This window comes from Apteryx mantelli, chromosome 1, assembly GCF_036417845.1.
Source record: "Apteryx mantelli isolate bAptMan1 chromosome 1, bAptMan1.hap1, whole genome shotgun sequence".
Classification (NCBI taxonomy): domain Eukaryota; kingdom Metazoa; phylum Chordata; class Aves; order Apterygiformes; family Apterygidae; genus Apteryx; species Apteryx mantelli.
Genome location: NC_089978.1, coordinates 148,076,999 through 148,090,039, shown reverse-complemented (window position 1 = coordinate 148,090,039; position 13,041 = coordinate 148,076,999). Strand labels below are relative to the sequence as shown.

At 37.9% G+C, this 13,041-nt stretch overlaps 1 protein-coding gene across 5 annotated transcripts in view; it reads left to right on the top strand.

The window, feature by feature from the left end:
• SOX5 (SRY-box transcription factor 5) overlaps positions 1-13,041 on the top strand; it is a 487,372-nt gene that overhangs the window by 213,112 nt on the left and 261,219 nt on the right. The gene's annotated exons all lie outside the window — the stretch shown is intronic.

Here is a 13,041-nt window from a genome sequence, read left to right as displayed (position 1 = left end):
TTTAAGGTTCAGGCTATATGGGTTTTGGGATTCATCATCCAGTGGAAAAAAGAGAGGAACAGACTAAGGGAAGTTATCCTGTTTATTTGAATAGGCCTTCCTTAACTCAGTATACTGTAATCGTCTTTATGCCGGTTGTCTTTCAAAGCATAATTAGCTTGGAAGTGAATGTGAGTGGTGGGTGGTATAGAGAAGTATTTCTTCTGAAAAAATAAATAAGAAGGAAATGGGCTGGCGAAGAAAAAAGTCCTGTATCGCTTTCCAATTTTCTGGTTTGGACAGTGTATATATGTACTTCAAGAAGCCAAAGACATCCTGAGTCGAAGTCTAAAAAGAATTCACTAGAAACAGTCTAATTGGAACATGCCCCAATTTATTATAATGATGATAATACTTTGTACTTATGTTGTGCCCTCTGTGCTAAGATCTCAAGGTGCTTTACAAATATTTAAGGGATTAACTTGCACAATGCCACTGACAAATAGGTATTATTACCATCCCCTTATACACGTCTGGAGAATCGAAGTACTGAGCAGTTAACAGCTCAGGTGTGCAGCCCGTTTCCCTAGAGTTAGGGACTTACATAAGTCATCACCCCACTGCAGCCAAAGGTTTGAACATGGCAAGAGAAAAACTTAGTTTGTGTGTCTTCCTGAACATTTGCAGCTGTCCATTTAACTAAGTTCATTTTTATTTTGCTGAAGAAACTTGCAACTTTAGAGGGACAGGAGGCAAAGTTATAATTAATCCCTCCTTAACTGGCATGGCAGTAAGTAGTTCTGCTTAATCCATTCCTTAATGCAAGGATGAAGTAAGGAGAAACATTTGAATTGTGGAGGGGACAGGGGAAAAGAGGGAGTATGGAGAGAAAGATGGACAGGAGACAGACATTTCCTATGTTGTTGTCGGCACACCTTGAGGAATACCTACATAAACGAAACACGTTTGTTAGTTTTCCCTCAAATCACCTCTTGACTTAATTAAGTGAAATTCAAAGAAATAGATAATTCGGTATGGAAAAATTCATTAAAAAAATATTTTTTTTCTTACCCCTTCCTGTCTTTCATTCAGTCCGTAAGAGTCTCTGGAGTGTGAAATGTGAAGACACCAAATTGGAATTAATTTTGCTTTTTCATTTAACAGATTGTGTTACATTAACACCACACTATTGCCAAGCAGCAAACCTTTCCTTTCCTCAGATGTTAGCTACTACTACAGACTAAAGACTGCTGAAAGAATGGTTATGCTGAAATGCTTTCTTTAAGTTTATCCTCCCTTGTGGCTCACGTGGGCCCTGATTCTGCTAAGATGTATTCACATGAGCAGTCTCACTGAGTTCACTTTTATTGCTTTCTGGCAAGTGAGCTGGACTCTTATTTCATATAACATCATAGAAACTGGAATTTCAAAGCTCACTCAATCCTCAGAGAGACCTTTGCAAGAGTCTTTTTCCTGTACAACACAGTAAACGCATTGAAGACACAACTGAATTAATCAAGGCTACCCGCGTACACAAAATCAACCAATAGTCTATTTAAGAGATGACAACTTTGATATCATACTGTTCATTATTATTCAAGGAACTGTTGCTGCTTATGTAACTGGATTATTAAATTGTTCACTAATGATAAAGCTTGCTTTCAATATTAAGCATGTATTGAGAGTATTAGTGCAGTTCTGCTGAAAAGGACTAGTTATAAATGGCATCACAGAATTTATCATATTTCCGTAAATTGTGTTTTGTTTTCACTTATGAGCGCATTTTTTAATTTTCAGTCTCACAGGTTAAGCCCAAAATCTCACAGTCAGGCTGATTTCTCTCATGCTCTTGGATGGCCACCAACCTTAAATTCTGCAGGTTGAGTTCCTCTCCTGATGATACCCGCCTTTCTACAAAACGTTTATTTTGTGCCCTTTTACAATCAGGATAGATCTTGGAAGTTACGCAGATTCCAGTGGGGACTAAATCTGGTTCTGCAATTCGTGCATTATTCTATGGCATTTGGCTAGAATAAAATGCTAGTCAGTGGCCTATGGAGTAGTTGGTTCTGCAGAACTTAATAAAGTAGAAGTAGTAAGAAAAAAGCCTTAAATTAGAAAATGAAACAAAACAAAATGATGCATATGCTGCTTAATGCCTCTAGGGCTCAGGACTGTCTAGTGAGAAAGTGTCTTTTGCCATTACCACCATTTATTACAGATTTCTACCTGAATAGTTGAGGTCTCACTGTTTTCCCTGCTAAAGATGGCAGTGCTTAATGCTCATGTTCCCTCAGGAGCAGTGGCCCATTCATTGGCACCGTCTCATAGAAAAAAATGTAAGTCCATTCCATTGCTTTTTAGAAGAATTGCACATCATCTATCCATAAGAAACTATGCAATTTCAGGCTTTCTGCCTTTTGCAATAGAATTTTCATATGCGTTCTTTAAAAAAATCCTGTGCTACAATTGTAAGCCTAAATTATATAAATTTGAGAGAATCTGAGCAAAACTGTCTTTGAGGGATGGTTCTTTCAGCTGGGGTGCTTTTGCCTTTTCCCATCTTTACAACTGTAATACAGTTGCATTTAGTATCTTCAAGAATCAAAGTGTTGTCACTGCCAATGGACCTGTGTTATGAACCAAATGAGAAGGGAATATTTTAATATGAAAAAAAAACCCTCTTTTACTGGGGGGGAGTATCATGCATTTCATCTATTAAAAAAAAACCCTGAGAAATAAATTAAAAGCACTGCTAGGATTGCCATTGTCAATTGTAAAAGGCTTCAGCTGCTGTTGTGGTATACGTAAAACCCACGGTGGTGGGTGCTCATGTAGCCTTTTCCAAGGATACTTTTTTTTTTTTAATGTATTTTCACTGCTCTAATCAAAACCATTTTTGGTACTCAAATATTACCTGTCTATATCTTCTGTTTAATGTCAATTCTTTATTTCCTTGAGATGTTCTGTGCATTGCTATACACAACTAACCAGTTGACAAGCTTGCAGTTTATGGCTGCCGTGGTTGTATTTCCTAGTTGGTGAAGGACTTTTTTAAAACATCATTTGTCAAGTGTGTTTGACCCCACTGGAGATGCAAGGCACCTGACATCCGGACCCATTCTATTAAAGTTAACGGAGACTCTCCATTAAGTTCAGCATTAAGAGTTGCATTAGGAACTATGAGAATGTCAGATGTTATACGTTTGTCATAATATAGTCAAAAATTCTGCTAAATTTTGTGTAGTGTGTCATGCTTGATAACTCTGGAAAATGTTGCTCAGAGCTTTTTATATTAGGTATCTCAACTGCATTATTTTAAGTAGTCTTTTGTACCAAAAGGACCTCAGTTGTTCCTATCTGAGGCTAACTAGCACTAATATGCCTTACCTACAGCTATCTATTTGTCAACTCTTTTCACAAAAACGTGTGGAAAAATCTTTTTAGATTTTACTTTCAGATTTTAGGCATTCACTTCTAGTGGAAGAAAATCAGGAAACTGCAGAAAGGAAAGTGAAGTTTCTGTACATCAACTCAAAGTTACTTGGCAGTACAAATTAATGTGTATTTTATTAAGCACGACTGAACTGATCTAAATTAATTGTGACTACTACTGTAAGTGGGAGGGTATTATAGAATATAGAATACAACATTAATAATGAAGATTGTAATCTGCTTTCCTGTTGGTGGATAACTATTTCTAAACTGCCTGGAAGACCAAGTTGCCGAACAGGATTCGCTTAGCTAGGCTGCTGCCTGTTTTGTAACTTTGTTATTTCCAATAATGGCAGATTACACAGGTTGCAATATCAACAGTAGTAGATTTTCTGAGAAAAATCTTCACAGTGCCACCGATGGAAGAAACACTCACTAGCAGCTGATAATTAATGATCAATTTGGAGATTATCACAAACAATTTACAAAGGTTGACTTTTTCTTTAGAAGTCCCTTTGGATAAACTGGATGTTAAATTACCTGCCTAAGGCTTTTACTTTACTTGTGCTAATAAGATGAAAATGACCGTGTTTGAAGAGCTCGGAATTGAACTTTTCAGACTGTCTGATAATCCATATAACTCTTCTTTAAACATCTTAAGTAAGTGAGCAAATAGAGACTATAATAAAATTGAAAACCGTCATATAGGCACATGTTACCACCCAGTTTAAGTAATGGGGCATGACAAATAAGAGGCACCGTGGTAGAGTTTGTATTTTTCCTTTTATGGGATACGTTAGATATTTGATCATCAACCAGCAGGTAGAAACAATTGGGCTGAAGAGTATCATTTGCAAATAGAGGGATAAGATGTAGAATGTCATAGTCTGAGCACAGCATGGAGAACTTACGTTGTGGTGTGCAGACCACTTAAATTCTCTTCTGTAGGTCCCCAGTGTGTAAAAAGGAGTTAGTAATCCTTATTTACTTCAGAGGAGATAATCCTTATTTACTTCACAGAAAGGATATGTGAAGAGTAATTAGTGTTTGTAAGTGCTTTTAAAGATGAAAAGAGTAGTGCAAGTATAAAAGCTCTTTAGTAAATGGTATAAAGGAAGAAGAGGAGAGAAGTAGGATGAGATTTGTAGAGGTATGTAGGTATTTAGAGACATAGATGGGCTCAGAGTCAGATTTTCAGAAGTGCTCAGGTATTTTAATACTGGAGGCATATTTGAAAATCTTGTACAGTAAAGCAAACTCCATTTTTTGGCACTTAAATATCTTCATAAATCTGGCTTATGCTGTATATCCATGACATGAGCAGGGGGAAGGGAGTATGGGGAAAGGGGTGTGAAGGCCTAGTAACAGTGGCACTGTCTGATCTCCACCCCGTGGACCGGGTGAGAAGGGAGGAGGAGACAACAGCCACAAACTTGTGTACAGCCTTACTGGGGGTGTTCTGAAAACTCTTGGAAAATGCCAGCAGGAAACCCAGCCTACAGCTGTGTGGGTCATCCATGTGGTGAGCAGACTGATGGAACCAGAAGCCTGCTGGTCGGTTAAAAACCTTCCCCTGGGAAGAGTCAGACATTTTGGAGACTTTATGTTAGGGCTGAGATTTTTGAAACCTAAAATCTGAGATACCTGTATGGGCCATTTGAAAGAGAAAGGAAAAATAAACAGAAGGATCTTTGCTTTCAGTTTGTAAATGAAGGGGGGGGGGTTGCTAGATGCAAGATGTTGTATTACAAAAGCCATCCTTTCTAGGGAATTGTGTCTTTTTAATAGGCCCATATTATTAGTTATCCAGGGCAAAGGTTGGAAAGGGGGCTTTTTTTAGCTTTCTGTCATTACCTTGATAGTGCGTCTGATGAACACAGTATCCCTCATTTTTCCTCTACTAAGGAATTATCCTAAGAGATATGGAATAACAGAGGAAACTGAAGTCAGAGTTTGTGGACTGCTCTCCCAGCCTGGCCCCGATTTGCTGGGTGAGGGTGGGTTAGGGATCCAGCTTTCGCTTAAGTGCCAGCACTAGGCAGTCCTGTGTAAGCAAGAACCAAACAGGCATTTATAACTCTGTTCATCTGTGAAATGGGTGCAGTCATTAATGTTTTATGATGAAGGCTTGTGGGATTTATTTAAATTAATTGTACTGAGTAAAAAGCACTCAATGATTGCAAATTACCATCACTGGCAAGGTGTGAGTTTTAATCTAGTGTGAGGGATGGAGAAGGTGATCCAGTGAAACTGGACTGTACAGTGAAAAGCATTCAGTGAAATACTCCTATTATTATTATTTTTTTTTTGCATTATCGCTGCCCATAGAAAGCAAGATGAATAGATTTCTATATAAATATGGTCCACACACACATACACACACACAAAAGATTCTTTAAGTTTGTTGGCAGGACTCTATGAAGAAACTTAATTTTGCAGTATTCAAGTAGCTGAATGGAGTACTTAATTTTTTCCCTTTGCTCACATGTCAGTATACACAAAAGTATCAAGTAAATTAATGAAACAAACAAGATTTTCTCTCTTCAGTCTCAAAACTAGAACAGTAATCACTAATAAAATGTTTTCTTTAAAAAAAAAAAAAAAAGGAAATCGGACCTTGCAAAGCTTTCTATAAAGGATTTTAGGTGTTCTTATCTCTTGGATAGAACTAGAACAAACAGTGCACCCGAAAGGTTCGCTTAGTGCCGTGGGGTGACACAGGAGGCTGCCGCCCGCTGGGTGCTGAAGGACACTCTCTGCAGTCCTCATTGCTGGCTCCCTCTTCGGCAGCCCCGGCTCAGGCCGAGGGGCTTGAGGCAGTTTGCTGCTGTCACCCAATTTCAGTGTTTCTGCTTCTCACTACAGCACTGACCAACTCCAAAGGATGTTGCCATACCGCAGAATTAAATTTCTCTGATGTATTACAATCGTTAAACCAGTCCTCTGCCCAAGATGTCATTCAAGCAATGGCAGAGCTTGCCAGATGACTACTTACCAAATTAAAAGCTATTATTACCTTTTCGAAACTAAAAATGGGACGGTGGACCTTTCTTGCTGCAGTTTGCCTGTGCTGCCACTTGGTTCAGGCTGGGAACAATGGAAACATTAACTGATCATCAGCTCTGGCAATAAAACTAGGAAATGGCTGTCAGTGGCTAATAGGAATGAATCAGTGTTTTTTCTCAATGACCTAGTTTAATGTGACTGTAATTATTCCTGATCCATTGCTTGATTGGAATAGGTAGCCCATGGAGCGAGTGGGCATCCGCTTCCGGTAGAGAAGTGTTCTTTCCAGTGTAATCTTCAGATACATCAAAGAGCTTTCCAGGAGATCTACTTTCTGCCACCTTTTTCTAGGGATACAGGGCAAATAGGTCTACTCATTCTTGAGTTGTTCTCACTGCCAAATCCATGTACTTAGAAAAAGAAAAGGGGGTAGAGCATGGAAAAAGTGAAAAGTGGGGAAGTAAGAAAGATTGTCTAACAGGTACTTTAATTTTCGAAGATGCTCAGCACTACCTTTCTTGTGCCTGAAGGGATCTGCAGGTCCTCAGTTCCTGCAGAGCTCAGGCCAAGGATGCCCTCTGAATTCCCAATTCTCCACGCAGTGGTCATTTTCCTCGTAACACTTGCGACATACGTTTTAGATCTGAACATCTGGATTCAGATTCACTTGTATTATAATTAGGTATATCCCCAAAGGGAAGAAGGTTTTTTTATGGAAGTGGTCTTTTCAAGAAAGCTATTATACCACTTGTTATGGCAATAGCAGCCAGGTTTACTTTACTGTAATGTATATTTATTTTTTTCAGAAGACTAGAGCTGTCTTCTGAAGTTGAACCTCCACAGCAATATGGGTCTTAGGCTGCTAAACTGTTTTAATACATCTTGTTAAAAATAATCCCATGCAAGTACATTTTAATGGTGATTTTTTTTTTAAGTGTGTTTGAAGGCAGTGTGTGGACAGTGTGATGTAGGAGAAGAGCCAAATGTTTATTTTAAGATGTGTTTGAATGAATCTGCCTACATAAACTTGCCAGTGTTAAGAAAGAGGGACTCTGCCCCTTTTAGATCACAAAGGCCTCTCAGTGGGGGATGGTTTTGGTAATGGAAAAAACAAAAAAGGTTCCAGTATGTGGTGGAGGAGGTAAAATAAACAAACAGCAATGGATGATTACTTCTCTCCATCAAGGCTTCTTTATCCTTGCAAGCTCAGTCAGTGGTCAGCATGTTAGACACCCCTCCCTGTTTTATCCATCCCTAACTGTGTTCTTTGACAGCATTGGTTTGTACAGCTGGGTCTTTGTGGAGCTTTATGGGAATTGCTATTGAACAACAGACATGAAGGTAGACAAAGTACCTATGGAAGGGTGAATGGCAGGCTCCCCCCGAGGTTCCCTGGAGGGCAAGATACTGGTTGCAGGGTTTTTTCCTCCTTCCCCCCCTCTCCAAGATTTTTGAAGTGGACTTTTTTTTACAACTGTGTTTTAGCGCCTGCCACTGCAGCCTCTCTAAAATAAATTTTGAGACTCCTTACGGTCCTAAAGGTATGTTGTCTTTTAGAATGGTCTCTCATTTTCTTATTTGTGGATTTGTTTTTATTTAGAATACCAGTATGCATTTTGTTTGTGCTAATACATGGGTATATGTGTGTTATGTTATTAGTAGTCACAGTTTAGTTATGTAACAGCTCCAGCAAAATCTAGAGTTAAGGTTTGTTAAGAGGAATGATTATCAGCTGTTTACAACTTCTAATAAATATTGCTTTTTCTGTAGAAATTTGACAGGCGGTTCTTGAATTGGATACAGCAAAAATGCAGCTTTTAGACAGCAGTGAGCTGAAGTCAATCCACATACCTAGGAGTGCAGTTATAAGGGTGAGGAAACACGTGCATATGTGAAATCAGCAATTTTGAAAAGCGTTCAGTAGCACTTTAAACTGAACATGGGCATTCAGAAATCAGAAAATTACAGAATTAGTGGCTTGTACAGATAGATATTACTGCAACTGAATTGGCATGTGCTTTACTGGGATGGATGACTGCACTGCACATTTATTAATGTAACTTCTTAATTCTTACAGTTTTATGAATAAGCACTAGGAAAATAACATAACAACTGTGAATGTTTCACAAGACAGCATAAGAAGGCTTCACAGTACAGTATGCCCAGTCAGTGGAGCAGGAACCACATTGTATCCTTCCATAAACTCTTTCTGTTTTATCCCTCGCGCGATCCGCCTATTGGAACAGAGATGGCCTGACTCTGTGGGTAATCTGAAGTACGATATATGTGTGCAAAACCACTTGAAAAGAGTTTGTCTCTTTTGAAATATCAGAATGTCTGAGTAAAATTATTTTTATTTAAACAATTTTTGTTTTACTCTATTTGTATTTTACAGTAGCTTTCAGAAGCAGCAATTTTCATTGGTTTCTGAAAGACAACATCTGGGCTTTGGAACAATTTCTTTTCAGCTTTGAAAATTCTACCTTGAATTGCTTAGACATTATAGATGTTCAAAATTTTGGGGTTTTGTTTTTTAACATAATAGAAAGGCAATAATGTATTTATTCCCGGTCATTTTGTCATCAAATACAGTTTGATTTTTCTTTCTCAGACTCTCCAGTATTATTTGTTCCCGGGCTAAGAATGCACCTGTCCTATGTAAACCTATGTAAAAAGGGGGAGAGGGGAGAATGTGCATGTGAAACAAAAATGATAAAAAATTCTCTGCAGCTGGAATTAACCTGTTAGAAAATGTTTACATCCATTAGAGGCATTGCTCTGCCTAAGTGTATTTCTGCACGCGCACACATGCACATGCACACGCACACGCGTGCGTGCGCACACACACACAGAGAACACTTTTCACTGTGCCAGTCATTCTTAAAGGAATACACAGGTGCACTGCGACCCCAGTTCTGCTCCCACTAAAATCAGTTAGAGGCCCAGTATTTCACTGATGTGAGTTCAGGCTGTGACTGTGTTTGCTGTATTAGCATTATTAATTTTACTAGCGAATACATAGTATGTGTATGGTTATATGTGCTTTTCTGTGGTTTTTTTTGTTGTTGTTGTTGTTATAGGGTGGTATGCATGATGCAGACACATGTATGCCTGAATGATTTTTGGAACGGTTATACGGTAATGGGAGAACAGTACTTCAAGTTACTATGCATAGACATCAGTGGGTGTATTGAAAATAATTTTAGAAGTTCAATTATGTGTATACTTGTTAGAATTAAGCATACTTGCAATAGAAACTTCTTAAATTGACCTTACTTGTAATTAAATTCAGAGAGAAGTGGAAAAAACATAAAGGTATTTTATTTCCTTGTTTCATTTCTGATTATACACAATCTCTGGTTAGGGAATATTGTAATTTTAAAAATAAATATAAAAATCCTTTATTGGGTTGAAATGTAGTAAGGAAGAGGGAAGAGAGAGGGCCCAAACTTGGATAGCTGTTTCCTTGGCACTCACGTTAAGCAATGGCCTGACAGAATAGTGGGAAAAACTGTCACAGTTTAGCTAGATCTCAATCAAAAGAATGGCTTCTCATATCAAACTCTGGACTTCTTTTGCAAGAGAATTTCTATTATTAATGTTGATTCCACTGAAAGTAAATCATCATTTAGTATTATGCTTGAAGAAAATTCTGTGTCAGCTTGATTAAACAAGGAATATGAATGACCAAGAATAAGCTCCCTAAATTGCAAAAGTTTTAGTATTAGCTAACTTTTCAGGATGAGTCTGTACTTCCTCAGATTTCTTTGTAATAAGTCATTCATAATTGTCATAATTTTAAGGCTTTTTTAACTCCCTGCCTTCATCTCACTCAATGTCAGTGGAAATTAGATATGCGCGTCTGTGTATGATGTATGGATTCCTTGTAACACGCAGCACATCTCTCCCACTCAGCGTCTGGAGACTGACTGACTTCTTTTCTATCATTTTCAAGAATTAGTTTGTACAATAAGGGTCCGAGGCTTTAAATCTCTAATTATTTGATGAGATCCCTGTTTGTAGTTCAGCTGGCAGAAGTGTGATGATTACCCAATGCTGTGGTGATTATGATGCTCAGTAGTTCCAGTGGTGAGCAGTTCCTAAAACTTCACAGGGAAATAAAAAACAAGAACTCTGCTATTCTGATATGCATGAGAACAAATATCCAAAAAAAAAAAAGTAAGAAAGCAAGATGATGTATTAGGAGCTGAAGAGTGAGGAGAGGTATATTTCTAAAATGTTGGGGAGAAAAAAAAAAAGGGGGGGGAAGGCAGAGTTAATTTGAAGATGTACCGGAAAATAAATGAGCTTGTGGTTTTAATTCAGAATCATCCAAGCAGAGTCTTTTGCATGAAAGAAGCTAGTGATCAGGCTCAGTTTACTTGAAACATCAACAATGGCTGCATCCTGCTGTTTCAGAGTTTGTGCTGATATATGCTCATCGCCTTTGACACTGCGCCATTGCATTTGGATGTTGCCGGTACCGTAACCACATTTTCACTACGGTTTTCTTCTCCTTTTGAGAAGTTCTCAAAACATCCAAGTTTTGAATTCTGGTCTTTTAGAACCATACTTTTCTGCCGAAGGAAGATCTGATCCTGTAGTTTCTGTTCTGTGAACATAATATTAGATTTTTGGCTGTTGTAATTAACATACAAACTACTGAAAAAAAAGGCTTATAAGTTTGACAGATACCAAACAAGAATAAGAGACTAGGTTCTGAGTTTTGACTGTGTGTCTTTGGGTAACCCGCTAAACTTTCTGCTTAACAGCTGCTAGTTAGGGTGCAAAGCAGGATAGTAATGAGAAGTCCTCTTTGAGATCTACAAATGAATTATGCAATATTCTTTGCAGGAATAGGACATGGTGTCTTGATAGCAAGTTCCTCTGTCACCTTGCAAAGTCTGTTCTGGTGGAGGCTTGGTCTGTTCCAGCCTGGAGTCTTTCCCTCAATAACTTAGTCATGCACAATGAATCTTTCTCAGTTACCTGCTTCAAAAGGTCAATGAAAATTTATGCACAAAACATGTAGGGAATATTCACCATGCATTTTTTTGCACAATGTATTTTTCCTAGACTTGATTTTACAGTGTTTTTTCCTGCATGAAAACTTGTTGTAGAAAATGCAAGAAAATGGAGATGATAAATTTTTGGTTGAGAGCACAGAGTTCATAATAAGTATGTTTTTTAGTTTTCTAATGAGAAGAGAAAAATTCTAAAATATTTTTAACATTTTATTGAAAGACTCTTGCAGTGACTTTCTTATTTGCGGGTTTAAAAAATTGTCGGAATGAAACCATTTGCCACTGGAATTCTGAAAAATTCTCTTCTCAGAAAAAAAAAGTTTCTACAATATGTATCAGGATTATCAGCCAAGCTGCTGTGGACATATTACTATATTTTAAAATGCAAACTTTAAAATGAATGGGGGATAGCACATTCCATGCCTATTTTATATTCAATTTTCTTTTTTTTCTTAAAAAAAAAAAAAAAAGTTACTTCAGTCAGAAAGCAACCTGAAAGGCAGAAGTGAGGGGAAAATAGGGATAAAGTTGAGTTCGGTGAATTGGAAGTTGTTGGGTGACCTTAACCATAGGATTACTTGTCGCTGGTATAATAATAGACAACTGCACAGAAACATTGCACAGTTTATAATCATGGTAAGTTTAGTCTATATTAATGGAGTTGACTTATTCACCAAAACTTTTTGTGAATAACATAACTTATTTTTAGCATATGTGCATTTGAAAAGATGGCTGATTGATATGGTCTTAGAAAGTAATAATTAACAGATTATTACATCTCACTGTGAGTGACAGCTGAGGGCACATTTCATGCACATATTTTTATTGATTAGCAGATTAGAGGGTGGTGTTTTTTTTTTTGAATGTAAAATTACTTCAGTAAATAATTCCAAGTCAGGCTGTAAATGACTCAAAGATATTGCCAAGTGAAGTCTGTTTTTAGTGGTATGTGTAGAAACAAGTCGGGCTTGCAGTTCCCAGTGGGACAGAGTGTGGGAGTCTGCCACCCTTACTCATGTTGAGTAATACCTTATTACACAAGTAATCCTGTCAAAATGAACAAAGTTGTTTTTTTAGAGAGGTACTAGTTATTCAGTGTAAGTAAATATGAATGAATTTGGGGCCAAACTGGAGAGAGTCGCTAATATTAATTAGCACCTTTTGATTGGCCTCTTTGTAGAGAGATCATAGCTTCAGTAAAGCTGGGAATATGAACTCCTAGACATGCTCAGAGATGAGGCAGATATGTGGCTGAGAGTTTGGAGAAGCTTGCATTTGTGTGTGTGTGACTCTATGTGTACAAGCATATGTATGTATAAGTATATATAAATATATATATATGCTCATATATAATACTGCTGCTGTCTGTAATCATGTATTTTCTGTGGAAAAGCAGAATCTACAGGATTTCCAGTGTGTACTTTCATTAAAGAAAAATGTTGCTGCAGATCAAGGGAAGAGTCAGACTGAAATCCCACTGAAGTTCACGGGAGTAGTTTGTAGCGCTGGGTTGGAGTCCGGCCCCATGGGAGAGCAACTTCACTGTTCTCTCATTAGTTTGCGTTATCCTCCCCGCTGCTGCTGCAGGGCCAGATCC